The 18718-nt window shown below is 42.3% G+C and overlaps 2 long non-coding RNA genes across 2 annotated transcripts; both read right to left on the reverse strand.

Moving 5' to 3' along the window:
- Nucleotides 1–10809: 10809 nt before the first annotated feature.
- LOC136763978 (uncharacterized) lies at nt 10810–12753 on the reverse strand. The gene is made up of 5 exons (XR_010821125.1): nt 12708–12753; nt 12440–12507; nt 12035–12073; nt 11506–11605; nt 10810–11059 (listed from the first exon to the last, which is right to left on the reverse strand). It is a non-coding gene; the product is annotated as an uncharacterized LOC136763978 (long non-coding RNA).
- Nucleotides 12754–15029: 2276 nt separating this feature from the next.
- On the reverse strand, nt 15030–17071 carry LOC136763979 (uncharacterized). Its single transcript, XR_010821126.1, has 5 exons — nt 17009–17071; nt 16731–16798; nt 16311–16349; nt 15784–15883; nt 15030–15292 (listed from the first exon to the last, which is right to left on the reverse strand). It is a non-coding gene; the product is annotated as an uncharacterized LOC136763979 (long non-coding RNA).
- Nucleotides 17072–18718: the final 1647 nt, after the last annotated feature.

Below are 18718 nucleotides of genomic sequence, written 5' to 3' on the forward strand. Positions count from 1 at the left end.
GACTTGATTCGGATTGTTAACGGAGTATCACAGACATTATAATATGCATCTGGCCATCCCTGGAAGTTAGTCTTCCGCTTTCACCGATACTCAGGACTCCTGAAATGGAGGGGATGTGGTGAGGATTCATATTGTGCATCTTCATATCACTTGAATTGGTTTATGGTGCACCTTGACAATGCACTCAAGAAAGGCAGGACAGGAGATGTTTTTGCTCTGAATTGGGCTTTTTCTGGATTCTTCTGTCGGTCCTATATCATCCTTATTACTGTAACACTGTCAAACTACGTCACCCTGTTGAGTTGATTAAAGGGTCAGGGTCCCCTAAATTCACTTCTGTAATACCATCCCCAGGATGCTATCAGTGAAGTGGGCACAGAAATGTAAGATGTAAGTCCTGATTTTCACATAAAACAATATATTTAAAAGAGGCAGATGTTCCCAATTCCACATTGCAGATAGAAATGAACTGTATATGGATATCAAAATTTTAAAATCTCTGTTCAGAGGAACTGCATTTTTTTGTACTGCATTTGCTGTGCTTTTTCATTTCCCTGTGCAGACTGTGCACTGTTTATAATAAAGACTTTCAGCGCACTTGATCTACTGAGCTTCTGAACTGCTTCTATTCATCCACCTTGACCCCAGATCACACAACCCTTTCTTGTCACAAACACAACATTTAATCATGTGTGGGAAGTGATAATGCAACTTTTGTGTTTACAGCAATTATAATGCAATCTCTATATTCAGAACATTGTACACAATGTGGAAGTGTTGGTATATGTGGTCTACACATCAATACAGTAGAAAAATATATATTACTAGTGAGCTGCAGTCCTAATTGAGTGTAAGAGACCACAAACACAATGTCATTGTATTATATGTAGCTCAGTCCAGTGTGGATGAAAAATAAATCCTTCTCTGCCTCTGTGACCCTGGGATTCTCTAACAGTGACTTTTAATGGCCGGCGTTCTTTCTGTTCAACTTGTGTTCCTTGTCAATGACTTTCTCTTTGCTATCAGTGTAGGAGCCATTCGTCTTGTGTGTATGTATATTGAGTGTGTCTGTGTATGTGTGTGTTTTGTTCCGCCTCTATGCCTATGTCAATATGTAGATATGTCGATATGTCTATGCCTATGTCGATCAGTGCGCTGAGCGGCCGTTCCCTCTCTGCAGTGGATATTATCAGCGTCATTAACCCTCCAGTGACTGTTCGAGTCTCTGTGTCTTCCTCACTGACATCCTCTCGACATCCTACTGCTGGAGAGCTAAAGACGGTGATAATATCCACTGCAGAGAGTGAGCGGCCGCTCAGCGCACTGATCCACACCCTGACAGATCTCAGAAACTCGTTGTTGATGGAAAACACATCCAAGTTTGTAGAAACTGTCTGTCCCCGACATTTCACACGGGACAGCGATCTCAATCTCGGCCGGGAAAATTGTCGGCAACTTGAGACTGAGAAGCAAATCAGCCGTTAAGGCCGGCCAGAAACCCGTCTGGGACCCGCTGGCATGATTTAAAGTGAGAGCAATGATGAGAACACAATATTGCGTGCTGTTTTACAGTTATACGAAGTTAAAATATGAAATGACGAGCGCTCTTCATTCTCAGAGGGAACTGGGTTGTTGGACCCCCTCAGCAGCTCGCTGCCCCCTCCAGTGCGATGCCCTGGTCCAACAGTGACCCCTCCCCGGGGCAGCGCTTCCCACTGGAAACACAGTGACAGGTTGTGGACGCAGTCCCGGTCACCTGAGAGAGGAAGCTCTGCTCAGGGGTCACAAGGTCACACCGGGGTCCGGTCTCCCGACAAACAGGAAGTCCCTGTGTGTGTCACATTATATACAAACAGGAAACAGGAAGGGGCTGTTTGAGTGACACACACAGGGGCCTATAGGCAGCTTGGAGAGAAAGAGGTTTCCATGAGGCTGCTATGGTAGCGAGCTAAACCCCTTCTTAGACAGAGCTGGACAGATCACCTCGTGTGACTCCTCTCCCACACCGGTGAAGCGGACTGAATAGTTCTGCCACCAGCGGCAGCAGAGTCGGATGCCTGCAAGACAGAAACAAACCACCGCAGGTTACAGACCACATATCATTGTATACCACCTTCTCTGCAATGTGATTGAACAGTATGTTACATGTAATCAGTGACTTTAACAGCAGATAACACATGAGCTTATTCTGGGCCGTTCAGACACCAGTCTGGGGTGAAGAAAGTCTCTGCTATATCAGACAGTCTTCTGAATCGATTCTTTCAGCAAAGGGAGCCGCGTATTCAAAGGAAATCCAGCCTAAAGCACAGTCACCTCATCGATGGTCGGGAGGCGCCCCCGTGTCCCCAGTGCCAGGCCTCAGCGCTGGGGGAAGTCGGCCTGGACTTCGGCTGCCTTCCTCCGGACCCGTGGATCACAATCCTTCAGGAGGGCGGAGAGACCTTGGAGGAGAGAAACACGGATAAATGAGAGGGTCTCCAATCAGAAACTTCTCACAGCAGGGTCACCAGGGCATATCTGGCTTCATTGGGGACTATTTCATTATTTTATTGGCCCATCGTTTCATCACACAACTGGGCCGACAGCAGGAGACACAGATGATTGTCACACAGTTCCTCATTGTCATTCTTTCACATTATGTAAGCGTGGAAACTTCTGGCATCACAGCAAGCAAGAGCGCGGCCCTCGAAGCCATGGGCGTTCTGGTACCTGTTTTGAGTTTCCTCGAGGCGCAGAAGCTCCAGATGGTCTTCTCCATGTTCTCGAGAAGGTCCCCTGACATGGAAAAACAACACGTGTGAAGCCGTGCGAGATGCAGCAGGACAGCGGCACAGAACACATTTAATCTCGCCAATGAAAACAGCAGCATTGAGGACCAAGCCATCTGGCTCTCTTACCAATGAACACAGCAGCGCCGACGCGAAGCTGAGGGAAGCTGCTCTTGGAGAGGTGCAGGGCACAGCGCCGATACACGGCCGTCGCGCCGGGGAGCCATGCTCGCTGCGGGGACAATAACTGGGTTCAGCAGGAGATACCAGAGGCAGTGTACAGACAGCGAGGTAGGAATGCTTCGGCACGCACAAGGAGCGAAACCAAACCAGGAATCCACAGTGACTCACCAGCGCAGCGGCCACGTCCCTCACGAAGGACGGGAAGTCCAATGTCTCCTGGCTCAGGTGCCCCTCGATCAGCTCGGTGAGAGTCAGGCAACCCAGCGCAGGAGCGCACTGCCGCAGGGTCCGCTGGCATGCCTGGGGATGACACCACACCACAACGTTCATTCAGGCCAGGGAAAGGGTTAGCACTTTGAGGAATACCACTTTGAGTTGGGTTTCCTTCGTTCTGAGCTCGTCAGTCGGCATGTTCCGTCTTCATATTCAATCTCCACACGGTGCCGTCCACAGAGAAAGCACTCGTCACCGTTCTGAGATCAAGTTGCCCATCTTTTCACAGTTTACGCAGCAGAGATGAAGACCCTTTCCTTACGCTTTCTTTCACTCCACACAGTTACGTTTGTGAACCTGTCAAGCTGATGACCCCACGGTTTGCCCGGGAGCACGATTTTGAAGAATGATTAGCTACCAAAGCTTCCACAGAGGTAAAGACACATCGTGGCTCTCCGCGGCCCGGTGTACTTACCTGGGAGATGGCCGGGCGCGGGTCCTGCAGGTGCAGCAGCAGCATGGCCAGTGAGCCGTAGCACTGCTTCTGGAGAGCTCTGTTCACAGAAGCCGCCTTCACCAGCTGCCCCAGCAGCAGCAAGGTGGCCCCGCGGATCTCCGAGTCCGGCTGCAACACAAGCACAGACCTGTCAATCTCGACGGCAGAAAGCTTGGGATTCGATTCGCTCCAGTGATGGAAACGCTGTATAACATCCTCTTCTTTAATTGAGGATGCCGCATGAGTATATATTATAAATAGGAACGTCTTTCACATGGGACAGGACTGCAGTGTTCAATCCTGGAAATATTCCATTCTGTTTCACAAAGCTTGAGCTATTAACAAATATATGTGTTAGATAAACACAATTGAATGAGTGAATTCATTTATTTGACAGTTGTTTTTACAAAAACACAATAAAACATATATATCCTCAAAGATAAAACTATATTGTACATATATATTCAAACTATTGTCCAGGATTAAAACAAAGTCAAAGGATTTATTTCCATTCTGCTCCTCAAGAAAGCAGCTGACACACATGGCTGCTAAACTGCTGAATCAGCACAAGTGAGTGACTGCAGACTCAACGCAGGCAGATCACAACCAGTGTTTCTGAGACAGAGGATCTTCTGCACTAATGGAACCGAGGAAACGAAGGACAGCGAATCAGTCCAACACTTACATGCTCCAGGCACTCCTTGGCCGTGTGGTACAGCTTGGGAATGATCCTCTGGGCCGTGCTGTCCTCACAGAAGCGCAGGATGGTGCCCAGACTGGAGACGGCCCTCAGGATGACCGGCTTCCCTTCCACGACCCACTGGGACAGGGCGCCGCTCAGCAGCTTCAGCTGCTCCGTGGCGTATCTGTGCATCTGAGCAGAGACAATGTAAGAGCACGGTGAAAGAGTGCATTAACAGCATCGATGTAAACACAGCACTGAGGCGGGAAGGCCACACACCCAGACAAAACCACATGGACACCAACAGGACAAGAATGAGCCTAGAAGCACGTCGAGAGGATGAACGTCTTGCAGCTTCACCTCCTCTTGCACACAGATATGATCCCCAGAGAGAGGAGCCATTGCTGGGCCTTTTCTCTTTACCTCCGTGGCCTCGGCCTTCAGCCCCTGTATGGCCAGAAGGCGGACGTCCTGCAGGGGCTCCTCGCACATCTGCAACGTCAGGTTCCTGACTGCGGTCAGCAGTCAGCGGTTGGTCAGGTGCGGCGGCCACAGAAGCTGTGAAAGGGGCAGAAGAGAGAAAGGTGAGTCTGGAGACACTCTGGAGACGACGGGATATTCACTGGACACACGCATGACAGGATCACATGATGGTTCCGGGCGTGACACTCACTGCGGCGAAGAAGGCAGCGATGCAGATCTTCTGGCCTCGGTCTGCGCTGCCGTATCGCTGCCAGAGAGGCCGCACCACCTCCGGCAGGACGGGGGCAGCAAATGTCTTCAGAGCCCTGTGGATCAACAGCACGAGGATCAGGATCAGTCATTGATTTTGCACAGTTTTTTTCTCTAAAGATCAATGTCTCGGTGCAGGGGGTTGATTATAATGGTGTCTATGCACAGTTATACTCCGTATTAATCTCGCATTAATGAACGCCTGTGAAGAAGGTTGTGGATCTGCTCTGGGCCTGACGCTCGGGCCCGGCTCGTCTTACCTGGTCAGCCGGAAGATGAGCTCGGGCTGCTGGCCTGGTTCCCGGATCAGGACCCAGTCCTGAGCCGCCTCGCCCAGCTGTGCTCTGGACAGCAGGACCTTCAGCGACTCCACGACGAAGCTGGAGAGAGGGGGGAACAGCGTCAGCGGAGATAAAGGGAGACACGTTACACGGGGAGCGGTTCTGTTCTGGTGCAATGCTCAGGGCAACCCCTGGCTCCCCACACACGCTCTTACCCCTGGACAGCGAAGCCTCCATCTGAATCCTTGGCACCCAGGAGAGGCAGCAGGGCAGCGAAGACCTCGAAAAACGTGACCGCCTCCAGTCTGAGCACGGCCACCACGTCCTGTACAGCACAGGCCTGACGATGGCAAAGACAAGCAGATTGAGTCGAAGTCTGGAGGGAGAGCGCTGTGCGTGTCCTCGTTATGAGCGGTTTTCTGGACACTTACCACCAAGGCCTGACTTGTGGTCGCCGACTGAAGCTTCTTCACCAGCGCCCTGAACGTCCAGGGGCCCAGACTGCTGCCCCCGATGGCCCCCCACAGCTCCCAGCACCACTGCTGGTACCGAATGGTGCTGGAAAACACAAGCAGACACTCAGTGTGCGCCGACCCGCACCGCGACTGACCGCCTCTCACTCTCAAGAGGCCGACACTCGATAGAATCGTGGACATTGTGTGGACACGTGTGGATATCGGACACATACTGAAGGCACGATCAAACTCCAAACATGTCTGCTCCCTTAGAGAATCATATCCCTGCTCTTCACAGGACGGTTAGGATGATGTTTTAAATGCTCACTGGTCAGCGGGGCACGGGTGGCTGACGAGGGACTCGATGGCTGCGGCTCTGTCGTGGAACACCAGCTGGAGGACGCCGTCCTTCGCGATCTGCCGCACACTGTCCTCTGCACCGTACAGCTCCAGAAATGCGTGCAGCACCTGAGGGACCTGGAGACACGCACACAGAACACTAAATACAGAACACACGCTTTTCTCTGGGTAACAGACTGACATCTAACACTGGGCATCGATTGGTTTACATTATGAATCATACAGATCTCTTCTTCCCCAACAGGGAGGCCGGAGCTGAGCTTCCTGTCCAGAAGCCCGAACACTTGCTATAGAGCCGCTCAGAGCCGCAACAGATGCTCTAACTCACCAGTCCGGTGAGCTCATCGGGGTGAGAGCTCAAGAGCTGGCACAGGAGTGCACAGCATGCCTGGGCAGAGATGGGCTGGGGGTCCTGCAGTCCGATAAGCAGACCCTGAACCACAGTCTGCTTCTGACAGGGACAGAGACAGTTGCTGACGATCTGAAACACAGAGATACAGTTAGCCCTCGGCCATCGACACGGCTCCTCTGCTCTCCCTCTCCATGGATCAGGTGCGGGAGAGGGAAAGCAAGACTAAAGGATTCAATATGGCCTGGGGTTGGGCAACAATACGAGTATGACACCGACGCCCCTCAGCGTGTGACTCCGGGCTCTGTGGGAGGAAGACCGTGGTCCCGCTGTGGAGACGACAGGGGACAATTGAGCCATTAATGCAATTATCTAACCAACCAATCACATGGCAGTTGCTTCAATGCATTTAGGGGTGTGGTCCTGGTCAAGACAATCTCCTGAACTCCAAACTGAATGTCTGAATGGGAAAGAAAGGTGATTTAAGCAATTTTGAGCGTGGCATGGTTGTTGGTGCCAGATGGGCCGGTCTGAGTATTTCACAATCTGCTCAGTTACTGGGATTTTCACGCACAACCATTTCTAGGGTTTACAAAGAATGGTGTGAAAAGGGAAAAACATCCAGTATGCGGCAGTCCTGTGGGCGAAAATGCCTTGTTGATGCTAGAGGTCAGAGGAGAATGGGCCGACTGATTCAAGCTGATAGAAGAGCAACTTTGACTGAAATAAGCATTCGTTACAACCGAGGTATGCAGCAAAACATTTGTGAAGCCACAACACGTACAACCTTGAGGCGGATGGGCTACAACAGCAGAAGACCCCACCGGGTACCACTCATCTCCACTACAAATAGGAAAAAGAGGCTACCATTTGCACAAGCTCACCAAAATTGGACAGTTGAAGACTGGAAAAATGTTGCCTGGTCTGTTGAGTCTCGATTTCTGTTGAGACATTCAGATGGTAGAGTCAGAATTTGGCGTAAACAGAATGAGAACATAGATCCATCATGCCTTGTTACCACTGTGCAGGCTGGTGGTGGTGGTGTAATGGTGTGGGGGATGTTTTCTTGGCACACTTTAGGCCCCTTAGTGCCAATTGGGCATCGTTTAAATGCCACGGCCTACCTGAGCATTGTTTCTGACCATGTCCATCCCTTTATGACCACCATGTACCCATCCTCTGATGGCTACTTCCAGCAGGATAATGCACCATGTCACAAAGGTCCAATCATTTCAAATTGGTTTCTTGAACATGACAATGAGTTCACTGTACTAAACTGGCCCCCACAGTCACCAGATCTCAACCCAATAGAGCATCTTTGGGATGTGGTGGAACGGGAGCTTCGTGCCCTGGATGTGCATCCCACAAATCTCCATCGACTGCAAGATGCTATCCTATCAATATGGGCCAACATTTCTAAAGAATGCTTTCAGCACCTTGTTGAATCAATGCCACATAGAATTAAGGCAGTTCTGAAGGCGAAAGGGGGTCAAACACAGTATTAGTATGGTGTTCCTAATAATCCTTTAGGTGAGTGTATATGGAGTTGCGTTGGAAAGGCCATGATTGACAAAATGGTCAATATCTGTGGCACAAATGTAATCTGAAACAGTAGCTCTTTGTATTCCCTTTTGAGCTATTCCACCTCCACACATCTGATCCCCTCTTCCTTTATGGGCAGGTCTACCTCTCCTTTGTCCTTGCCCTTGTGCATGTCCTTGTCCTTGCCCTCACCCTCGCCCTCAGCCTCTTACTTGGTCCATCCTTGCAAACATTTCAAATGTGAGCTGTTTTATGCATGAATAGGGACTGCTTGCAGAAACAATTGTGCAAAGAAGTTTTGCACACGTGCAGAAGAGGTTCACATTCATGGCAGTAATTTATAGTAGATGTGACCAAATGTTTTAATTTTGTTTGACATGATTTACTCAACTGAATTTTCTGTCTTTTGTAGAGAGTTGTGTTTACAGTTTTGTAAAACTATGCTTAACATTTGCATTACGTGTGAAGTTGACCCCAGTTTCATTAAAGTACCTTAGCAATCGAGAAAAACTGCAATCTGGGTGTAAAATAACCGATTTGATTTTCTAGTTTGATCGGGATCCAAAATTATCGTCATGCAATTTAAAATGTTCCAGTGCGGATTTAAATGACATCCCATTATTTCTCCCCAGAAGCATCTTATTCCATTATACACTAATGTATATGTGTGAGTGCATGTGTGTCTGCGTGTGCGTGTGTGTTGGGGGGGTACATTTCTGTGATTTCCTTCACAAATTCTAGATAAGTAATAGAAGAAAAATCCTAGTGTATATATTATCTGAATACATTTTAGTGAAGGAAAATAATGTAATCGTATTACTACTCTTACTACTATTTAAAAGTAAATAATAAGACATAAAGGTTTTAGTCTAGTTTCACAATGGTTCACTGATGCGGGGGTGTTTGTATACTAATTTGTAAATATCCCATACACTTTGAATTGCATTTCTTGCAAATCTGTCTGTCTCTGAATTTCGTCTGACACAACCTGATAAGGCAGGCCGGCTTGGCACTGAAGTTTCACAGGCTACGAAAACAAATAGGGAGCAGGGGTGGCATTTCAAGGTTTCTCTCTCAGTCAATCCAGGTCAGCCCAAACTGATATGTACATTTGCAATGTATTTTTCTATGCCAATTTTAAACTGACATTCTGAGTCAATTAGATTGATTTTGTTAAAGTGTGTTTATAATTTTGTGATGGATCTTGTCTCACAAATGTGTATGTAGCTGAGTGAGAGCTGTGTCACAGCCTATATAAGTAGCATCGAGCTTAAACAATCAGTTCAGATAATTTAACAAGAGTGTGTTCTTGTCAATCAAAAATAATGCAAACAGTATCAAGCTGTCTCTCATTTAAAAAAACTCTCTGAGATCAATCCATGTCCCAGGAGAGACTGGTCGCTCTGGCTTTGTTTTCTATTGACTACAGTAAAGCAAGACAAGAAGATTTCATTTTGCCACAATTTTCCACTACTTAAGTTTGATCCACTAGTTTTTGATATGGTAAGACACACACTCATGACTCATGACTTTGATTGTAATGATTCAATTTAGGCAGACTCATGTAAACATTTGCTTTGATTGTTAAGAGCGTTATCACATCTTTACGTGACGTATTGCATCATATCAGCATGTTGTTCAGGGGTGATGCATTTAACATTTTTGCCCACTATTAGTGCCAGTGTCATGTAAAATGTGTGTATCCAGCCTCTGGAATTAAAGGGGAGTATCCCATTCTCTGCAGGATAGAACTTGCATTTTAAACCTTTTGAATCTTTAAGCTACAAAAGAGTAACACTGCAAATTTCCATTAATCTTTTGGCCTGGAAAATGACACCTTTATGAAACCAACAGTTTTTAAAACAATGTGTCACCATGTTTTTCAACATCATATCTCAAATCCATTGCCATTTGTAAAGTTAAAGTTATCACCAAACATGCTACAAAGTTATTAAACATTTAATGGATCATTTTTAAACCATTACATCATAATGACAACACTGCATATAGTTATTTCTGTTTGTAACTTTCAATTGATAAAAAATATGTACAGCCAGACCAGTCAAGGTTTTGAGACGGGTCTAAAATCTGTCGTCTTGATAGGAATACAGACATGAGAGAGGACAGTGAAAGTTAATAAAGTCTGAATGGAAGGCCTCTTGTTTTTTCCTTCCTCCAGAGTAATATTGTATGAAATGTTGATTACATTAACAGCTTCTGTAATCGGATTACATTTGTAGACATAAGTAACAGAAATTGACTCCCAAGGTCACTTGTGTAATATTTGTTTGTTTAACACCATGTCTTGTAATGTGTTACCTTCTAACACTATAGGTATATGTCTGTTGTTTTTCACCTTAACTTTTCATAAAATTGAGTACCATTGCTTGACTTTACCCTCTTAACATATATGCGGCTACCTGTGAGTTTAGAAGTAAATTATCAGTCTTTACTTCCTGCTTATTTTTATATCTCCAAAGACCCCCCATCAAAATAAACAAATAAATAATAGCATATCACATTGCAGTAATAAATATCTGAAATCCCCTCAATAGGTATTGGTTTATTTGTCCCTTGGCTTCATGGTTCTAATCATAAAGTTGAAAAATATCTACACACGTGCACACACACACACACACACACATTCACACCCACCGACACACACACACAGACACCTTATAGTGCCATTCTATAGTTTTCTATACAATTGTACAAATATAGTAATTAAACAAATATGAGAAGTTTGCTTTAACAAGTTTATTAGATATCTACATCGAAAGCAGTCAGTGTACTGTGTTGTAATGTAAACAGGGAAGAGAACAAAGATTGTATTTTAAATTAAGCACTTACAAATACTACATTTTGTGTTTATATATCAGACTGTATCATACAGCCTATTGAGACATGAGAAAAATATGTGCCGGTGGTGAGGGGGAAGCTGTTACTGGTGGAGCAGATTTGAAGGTTGTGTCAGGAATCCTGAAGTCACATGTTTTTCCTGGAGGAGACAAAAGAGCATTTTAACACCATATCTCTGATAACGATATTTAAGCAGGACTGTATTCAGGGCATCTTTTCCAATTAGAATGTTCATTTATATTTCTTTGCCATGAAAGTCCTCTTCTAAAAGATGGCAGGACAGAGTAAACCATATTGATATTGAGCAGAAATAAAAAGGCAATTTATTATGATGCCACTGATCAGGAACAGATTAAAGATACTCAGCATGTTGAGTTAATGCTATGACGTAATTTAGTGTAGCGTTTTGTCAGTGGTTGGAAAAATATTCAAACTGAAATACATCTCCCTACTTTATGGACGTATGTTGGTGAGCATGTGGATGCAAGGGCTCACAAAAAGAGGAAGACACAGAAGATTAAAAAGAGTAATAAGTAGAAGGAAAAGAAAAGGTGGCCAGGATATTTATTAGGAAAATATACTGACCGATTTATTGCCCCACTCCTAGCAGAGTCAGCACTTTCTTTATAATGTCCAAAATCATGTTGATGCTCAACCCAGCCAAAGGAGAGGTTGCAGCCGCCTTCTAAAGAGGGAGCAAAACACTAATACTTTAATTCAGATTCATCCAAACAGGAGAAGAAAAATACTCAAGGAACCTAATGCCATTAGGACAACTTTATTCAAGAACTCTCAAAAACATTCCAATATTAAATTCACTTATTCCTCATACCAAATCTTAAATACTAATATTACTACCAATAAAATAAGTATATGAAATGTTTTTATTCTGGAAATGTGGGTGTGGTGGATTTGGATTCCTACAGAATGATAGATATGTCAAAATTTGAAAAACAAACTTTAGAAAATATATAGGATGTACACCAGTGTAATGAAACTGAGGTCAAAATAAATATCCTAATTTAAAGGACAAAATCCTTTACAAGTCTCTGCCAGATATAAGGCATTCAGTTGTTTTTTTTGTCACTACAGTAATAAAAGATGAGGGACTTACTGAAGAGGACCGTGCCACACGCTCAAGTTCTTCATCAACCTGAAAAGACACACATCACCAAAATGTACACCATTTCAAGGACTGATAATTATACTGAAATATATTTATTGATGCCAAGTGGCAAAGATCTCTGAGAAATTAACAATGTCAACTGATCTGACGCCTGTAAAGAATGTGCCTTCCTCATATTTCATTGAAGACAATGACATATTACATTTAAATATGAAAAGTGATCATGTCAAGCAGAGGGTTGAGACAGGTCTTTGAAATGTTGTAGTTTGATAGAATTAAATGCAATTATGGACATGTAATTTAGAACAATCACATTCTTACATCCAACATCTTTCAGAGCATTTATGTATCCAATCCCTGGATCTGTATCTTCAAACTGATACGAACACTTACCGGGAGAGCAATGCTCAGTGCTATGAGGCACAGGACGAGAAACACAGTCTTCATGATTGTCTTGGACGCTGCAGAAAGGCATGGAATGAATAATCTGTCAATGCCATAAACCATTCAACATCACACTTTAATCACATATAGAATGCATACATAAAGCATTGTAACATCTCAGATCATGTAATAACATGAAAGAAATCCTGGGCGCATCATTTTCAGATTATCATAGATTAATTTCCAAAAAAGTAATTCAGTAAAGTTCAAACATTACGTGTTCAATGCGGAAGGGGAAATAGTTCGAGTCGAATGATTCCCTGTGTCAGGCTGATTTAAACACATTCTAATAAGGTCCTATTTAAAGGAATTTCAGAAAGCCAATGGCCAATCATATCACATTAAATAAACCATGTAAATAATGTGGTTCTGTCGGAGGATATATTTCCTAATAAACTTATGAAATACAGGCTTGCCATGACTATGGGAGAGACATGCTCAGTTGCATGGTTTATTAACACCCACTTTAGGACCAGTGAAGATGTTTCACCTGTGCAATAATTATATCGCAATGTTCAGTGACACAATAACACTTTAAGAAAGGCATTAAGACATTAATGACAGAACATGCAAGTTTAAAATTAGCTTACATACACACACAGAGACAGACATAGCAGTCCTTTCAATAAGTTGGATAAATAATAGAAAACTAGTCTATGTATTATCTGAATACATTTTCGTGAAGGAAGAAAATAAAATCTTAGTACTACTAAGTCTTCAAAATCATGAAAGGCATCGACCACATCAATCCAGAGGAGCTTTTCCAGATCAGCAGGGACACACAAACCCGGGGACACAAATGGAAATTGGGCTTCAAGGCATTCAAAACGGAAAACAGGAGACACTTCTTCACACAGAGAGGCGTCACAATCTGAACAAACTCCCCAGCGATGAGGCCGAAGAGACAATGTGGGAACATTCAAAAACAGACTGGATAGGATCCTTGATCACTTAGTTATTATAAACTAGCATGATGAGTCGAGTAAAATACATAAAAGTGGGGTGTCATCATTTTTCTTACATTAATGGGTGTGCCTACACTTTCTATGTACCCTTACCACTTCTCATGAGTCACATTTATCTTTAATTTACAGACCATGTTGCGGGCCGTTTATAAATTATTAGCTATTGAAATGACAGCATATCTGCTTTCTGGCAGTGTTAATTTCGTCAACGAAAACTATGAAAATATTCGTCAACAACCTATTTTCAGTGACGATAATGAGATAAAATACTTTGAAAATAAATAAATAAATAAATAACAGTAAATACCTGCTAATTTTAGTTGATTAAAATGTGACCAAATTAAAATGCAACACAAGACTAATGGACATAAATTACACTATTTTACGAGGCGGCCGATCAGGGAGCAGTTTCATGGTCCAATCAGAATGATGTATTCCTTGACTCGGTCATCGCGTTCGTGTAGCGCAGATTATCGCAGTTCTGCGCAGATCTGCGTTGCTCCACCAATGGGATCGTGGGATTCTTCAACTCTGCGCAGAAACGCGGAAATCTGCATAACAGAGTGTGAAGTTAAACGCCTGTCCTTATGTATATAGGACTGGTAGGTGCGAGTTTTGTAATTAGTAAAGTTAGGATCTAATTGGTTAACTAATTGGTTAATTATAAGTACACTGTACAAGTACAGTAAACCAAGTTAAGCGCTTACAGCATGAAGCGCAATTCGCACTTGGCTTCAGTAGTGCTTAACAATATGCTTATGCTTTTCATATCACTTTAAACATGCAATCTTTTGTGTATCATGTGTCTTTGAAAATGAAATGTTAATGGCAATCTATTTGACATTTTAATATTGTCAGCGAATGTGCATACAGGAATATAAAAAGACAAATGGGATGATTGTATTTGCATGTTGACCCAAATAACGCGTGCATAAATGGAAAATGAAAATGCAATTGTGGGATTACATTTGCATTTGAATGAAGTCCACTGTCTGCTTCCATGCTGTTCTTGTAACTATATTCGTATTACACACAATTTCAAGACAGACTTGAAACTTTAAAAAATGTAAATTACAATACTTTGTGACCATGAAGATTACAATAGCTGTTTGTTCGATTTCAAATCAATATGTTTATGTTTTGCATCCACCCACTAAATGTGACTAAAATTACCTTGACTAAAACTAGACTAAAATGACAGGAGTTTTTGTCGACTAATATTAACTAAAACAAATTAAAGATTAAATTACTAAAATGTGACTAAAACTGATAAGCATTTTAGTCAAAAGAGTGAGACAAACTAAATCTAAAATAGTTGTGAAGATTAACACTGCTTTCTGGGTACATTATGTTTTTAAATTAAAAGAGTTGCACAGCATAATGTTATGTAGAACTTGTGGAGGCGGGACACAGAAGCTAAGCTCTCCCTCAACACACACACACACACACACACACGCACACGCACACGCACATGCACACACACACATTATAGTGCCATTCTACAGTTGTGGTGTAGAAAGACAGAGTGAAACAGTACAAATAAAGTCTAAGTAAAGTAACGAAATGTAAATATGTGAAGTTTGCTTTAACAAGTTTATTAGACATCTACATTGAAAGCAGTCAGTTACTGTGTTGCAATGTAAATAGAAAAGAGAACAAAGATTGTATTTTAAGTTTAGCACTTTTAAAATAGTACATTTCGTGTTTAAAGATCAGACTAAATCATGCAGCCTATTGAAAGATGAGGAAAATAAGTGCTGGGAGTGTGGGGAAGATGCTGCAGGAGATGGAGCAGATTTGGAGGTTCTGTCAGGAATCCTGAAGTCACATGTTTTTCCTGGAGGAGACAAAAGAGCATTTTAACACCAATTTAAGCAGGACTGTATTCCGGGCAACTTTTCCAACAGAACGTTTGTTATATAGGAAACTGATATTGGTTGATTTACATTTCTTTGACATGAAAGCCCTCCTATATAAGCAGACAGGATAGAGTAAGTCAGCGATATATATATATATATATATTTTTATTATTATTATTTATTTATTTTATTTATTAGGATGCCCTGATCAGGAATAGATTCAAATTAATTAGCATGTCGAGTGAATCCAATCTACTTCGTAGATGTAATTTAGTGCAGCTTTTTACAGTGCTGTTGACAGCGGTTGGAAACAATCGAACTGAAATACATCTCCCTACGTCATGGATGTATGTTGGCGAGCATGTGGACGCAAGGGCTCACAAGAAGAGGAAGACACAAAAGAAGAGGAAGAAGAGGAAGATGCAGAAGAAGAAAAAGAAGAGGTGGTTAAGGATGTTTATATACTGACCGTCTTATTTTCCCGCTTTTATTATAGACAGAATTTGGTTTATAACGTCCATAATCATCTTCATGTCAATTCCAGCTAAAGGAGAGGTTGCAGCCGCCTTCTAAAGAGGGAGCAAAACACTTTAGTTCAGGTTCATCCGAACAGGAGTGGAAATTCTCACAGAACCTAGAGCCATTAATAAAAATGTATTCAAGAACTCTTAAAAACATTCTAACATGACATTCACTTATTCCTCATACAACATCTAAAATACTGCTATTTCTACCAGTTCAATAAGTATATGGAATAGTATAATTATTGTGGAAATATGGGTGTGGTGGGTTTGGATCCATATAGAATGATAGATATGTCATACAAAGACACTCAACATTTAGAATATGATGTAAACCAGTGTAATCATATTGAGGTCAAAATAAATATCCTAATTTAAATCATTTGAAAGACAAATCAGTTTATAAGTCTCTGCCAGATATAAGGCATTCAGTTGTTTTTTTTGTCATTACAGTAATAAAAGTTGAGGGACTTACTGAAGAGGACCGTGCTACACGCTCAAGTTCGTCATCAACCTGAAAACACACACATCACCAAGATTAACACCATTTCAAGGACTGCTAATTGTACTGAAATATATTCACTGATGCCAAGTGGCAAAGTTCTCTGGGAAAATAACATCAAATGATCTGAAGCACAACCGTCTCTTTAAAGTAGAATGTACCTTCCTCATGTTTCATTGAAGACGATGATATATTATGTTTAAACTGGACAAGTGATAGTCATGTCAAATAGAGGACTAATACAGGTCTTTGAAATGTTTTGGTTTGATCGAATTAGAAAAGCAATTGTGGGCATGAAACTTGAAACTATCTTACATATACATCCAGCATCTTTCAGAGCATTTATGTATCCAATCCCTGGATCTGTATCTTCAAACTGATACGAACACTTACCGGGAGAGCAATGCTCAGTGCTATGAGGCACAGGACGAGAAACACAGTCTTCATGATTGTCTTGGATGCTGCAGAAAGGCATGGAATGAATAAAATGTCAATGCCATAAGCCGTTCAAAATCACACTTTAATCACATATAGAATGCATACATATTTTATGACCAAAAGCACTGTAATATCTCAGATAATGTAATAACAATGAAGAAATCCTGGACACATCATTTACTGATTAGCTAAGGCTAATTTACTGAAAAAGAAATGTAAAGTTCAAACGTTACGTGTTCAATGCAGGAGGAGCAATAGTCCGAGTTGAATGATTCCCTGTGTCAGGCTGGTTTAAATGCAACCTAATATGGCCCCATTTAAAGGAATTTCATAAAGCCAATGGCCAATCATATCACAATAAATAAGCCAGGAAAATAATGATGTGTTCTGGGAGGACATATTTCCAAACAAACTTATGAAATACAGGGTTGCCATGACTGTGGGAGAGACATACTGAGCAGCATGGATTATTAACACCCACTTGAGGACCAGCGAAGATGTTTCACCTGTGCAATATTGTATTGCAATGTACAGTGACACAATAACACTTTAAGAAATGTGTTGAGACCTCAATGACACAGCATGCAAGTTTAAACGACAGGGTTGTTTCTGGTGAGCCACCTATTTTAGTATCATCTGCAAATTTGACAAGTTTGCTAACTATCACAGAGTCCAGATCATTAATATTGATGAGAAAAAGCACAGGCCCTAGTACTGATCCCTGTGGATCTCCACTAACAACCTCACTCCAGTTAGAAGCAACTCCTCTAATCGACACCCTCTGTTTCCTATACATCAACCAGTTCAACCATAATCCTTCTACTTATTTTCTCATGCACTTATGTAATGTTGAACTTGAAATCTGTAATTTTACACTGTATTGCACTTTTGTAATGCTCTTATATTCTGTAAGTCACCCTAGATAAGGGCAACTGCTAATAAATAAATAAATACATAAATAAATAAATAAATAAATAAATAAATAAATAAAATAATAATAATATTACCCTGAATACCTACAGCTTCCACTTTTAGTATCAGTCCTTGGTGCGGAACCTTATAGTAACCTTAAAGTAAAGAACATTTGCCACATCTTGTTCGTCTTCCAAGATACTTCCATTTTTAGCTTTTATCTGTTTCACTACCTCCTTTATTGACCTCTAGCTGTTGTAGTATTGAAAAAAGCTCTTTGCATTAGCTTTACCTCCACGAGCTATGTTTCTTTCTATTTCCCTCTTTGCTTTCCTAATCCCTCTCTTAACATCTGTTTGCAGTTCTATATATTCTTCGTATTTTAATTAATCTCTCTCTTTTATGTATGCGCTATATAACATTTTCTTTCTCTTGATATTTTTTGCATACCTCTATTACTCCATTTTGGCCAATGTTTTTTGGTCCTCAGTTTGCTAAGTTTTGGTTCAAATTTCTCCTGAGCCTCTAGTAGTATATTCTTGAAATATAGCCATTTTTTTCAACTGAATCTGTATCCAGTGTGCTCCATCTAACTCTTCTAAGTGCTGCCTCATACCTTCAAGATTTGCTTTTATAAATGTGTAGACCATTGTTTTAGACTTGGTACAAATATTTCAGGACTTTCCTACTAACAGTTTCCCTTTGTTTTCTTTCCTTAGTAGATCATCTACCATTGCCAGAGCTCCCTGCCCCCCCAGCATACTGCTGATGGGGATGGAGTACACAATCCATCAGCCTTTGAAAGGTGTCTGAGACTCCATGCAGACAAAAAGGCATAGTACAAAATTGGTATAAACCTCGAGGAGTGGAGAAAGCAGTTTCTCTTGGGATGTTGGACTTTGCCAATATCCCTTATTTAAGTTCAGTGTCGTAAAAAAGTGAACACCGCCCAGCTAGTCCAGCAACGTGTCCATGTGGGGCATCGGATAGGCATCAAACCTAGGTACTGTATTAGAACATAAGAACATAAG

Source organism: Amia ocellicauda, chromosome 12 (genome assembly GCF_036373705.1).
Source record: "Amia ocellicauda isolate fAmiCal2 chromosome 12, fAmiCal2.hap1, whole genome shotgun sequence".
NCBI lineage: Eukaryota > Metazoa > Chordata > Actinopteri > Amiiformes > Amiidae > Amia > Amia ocellicauda.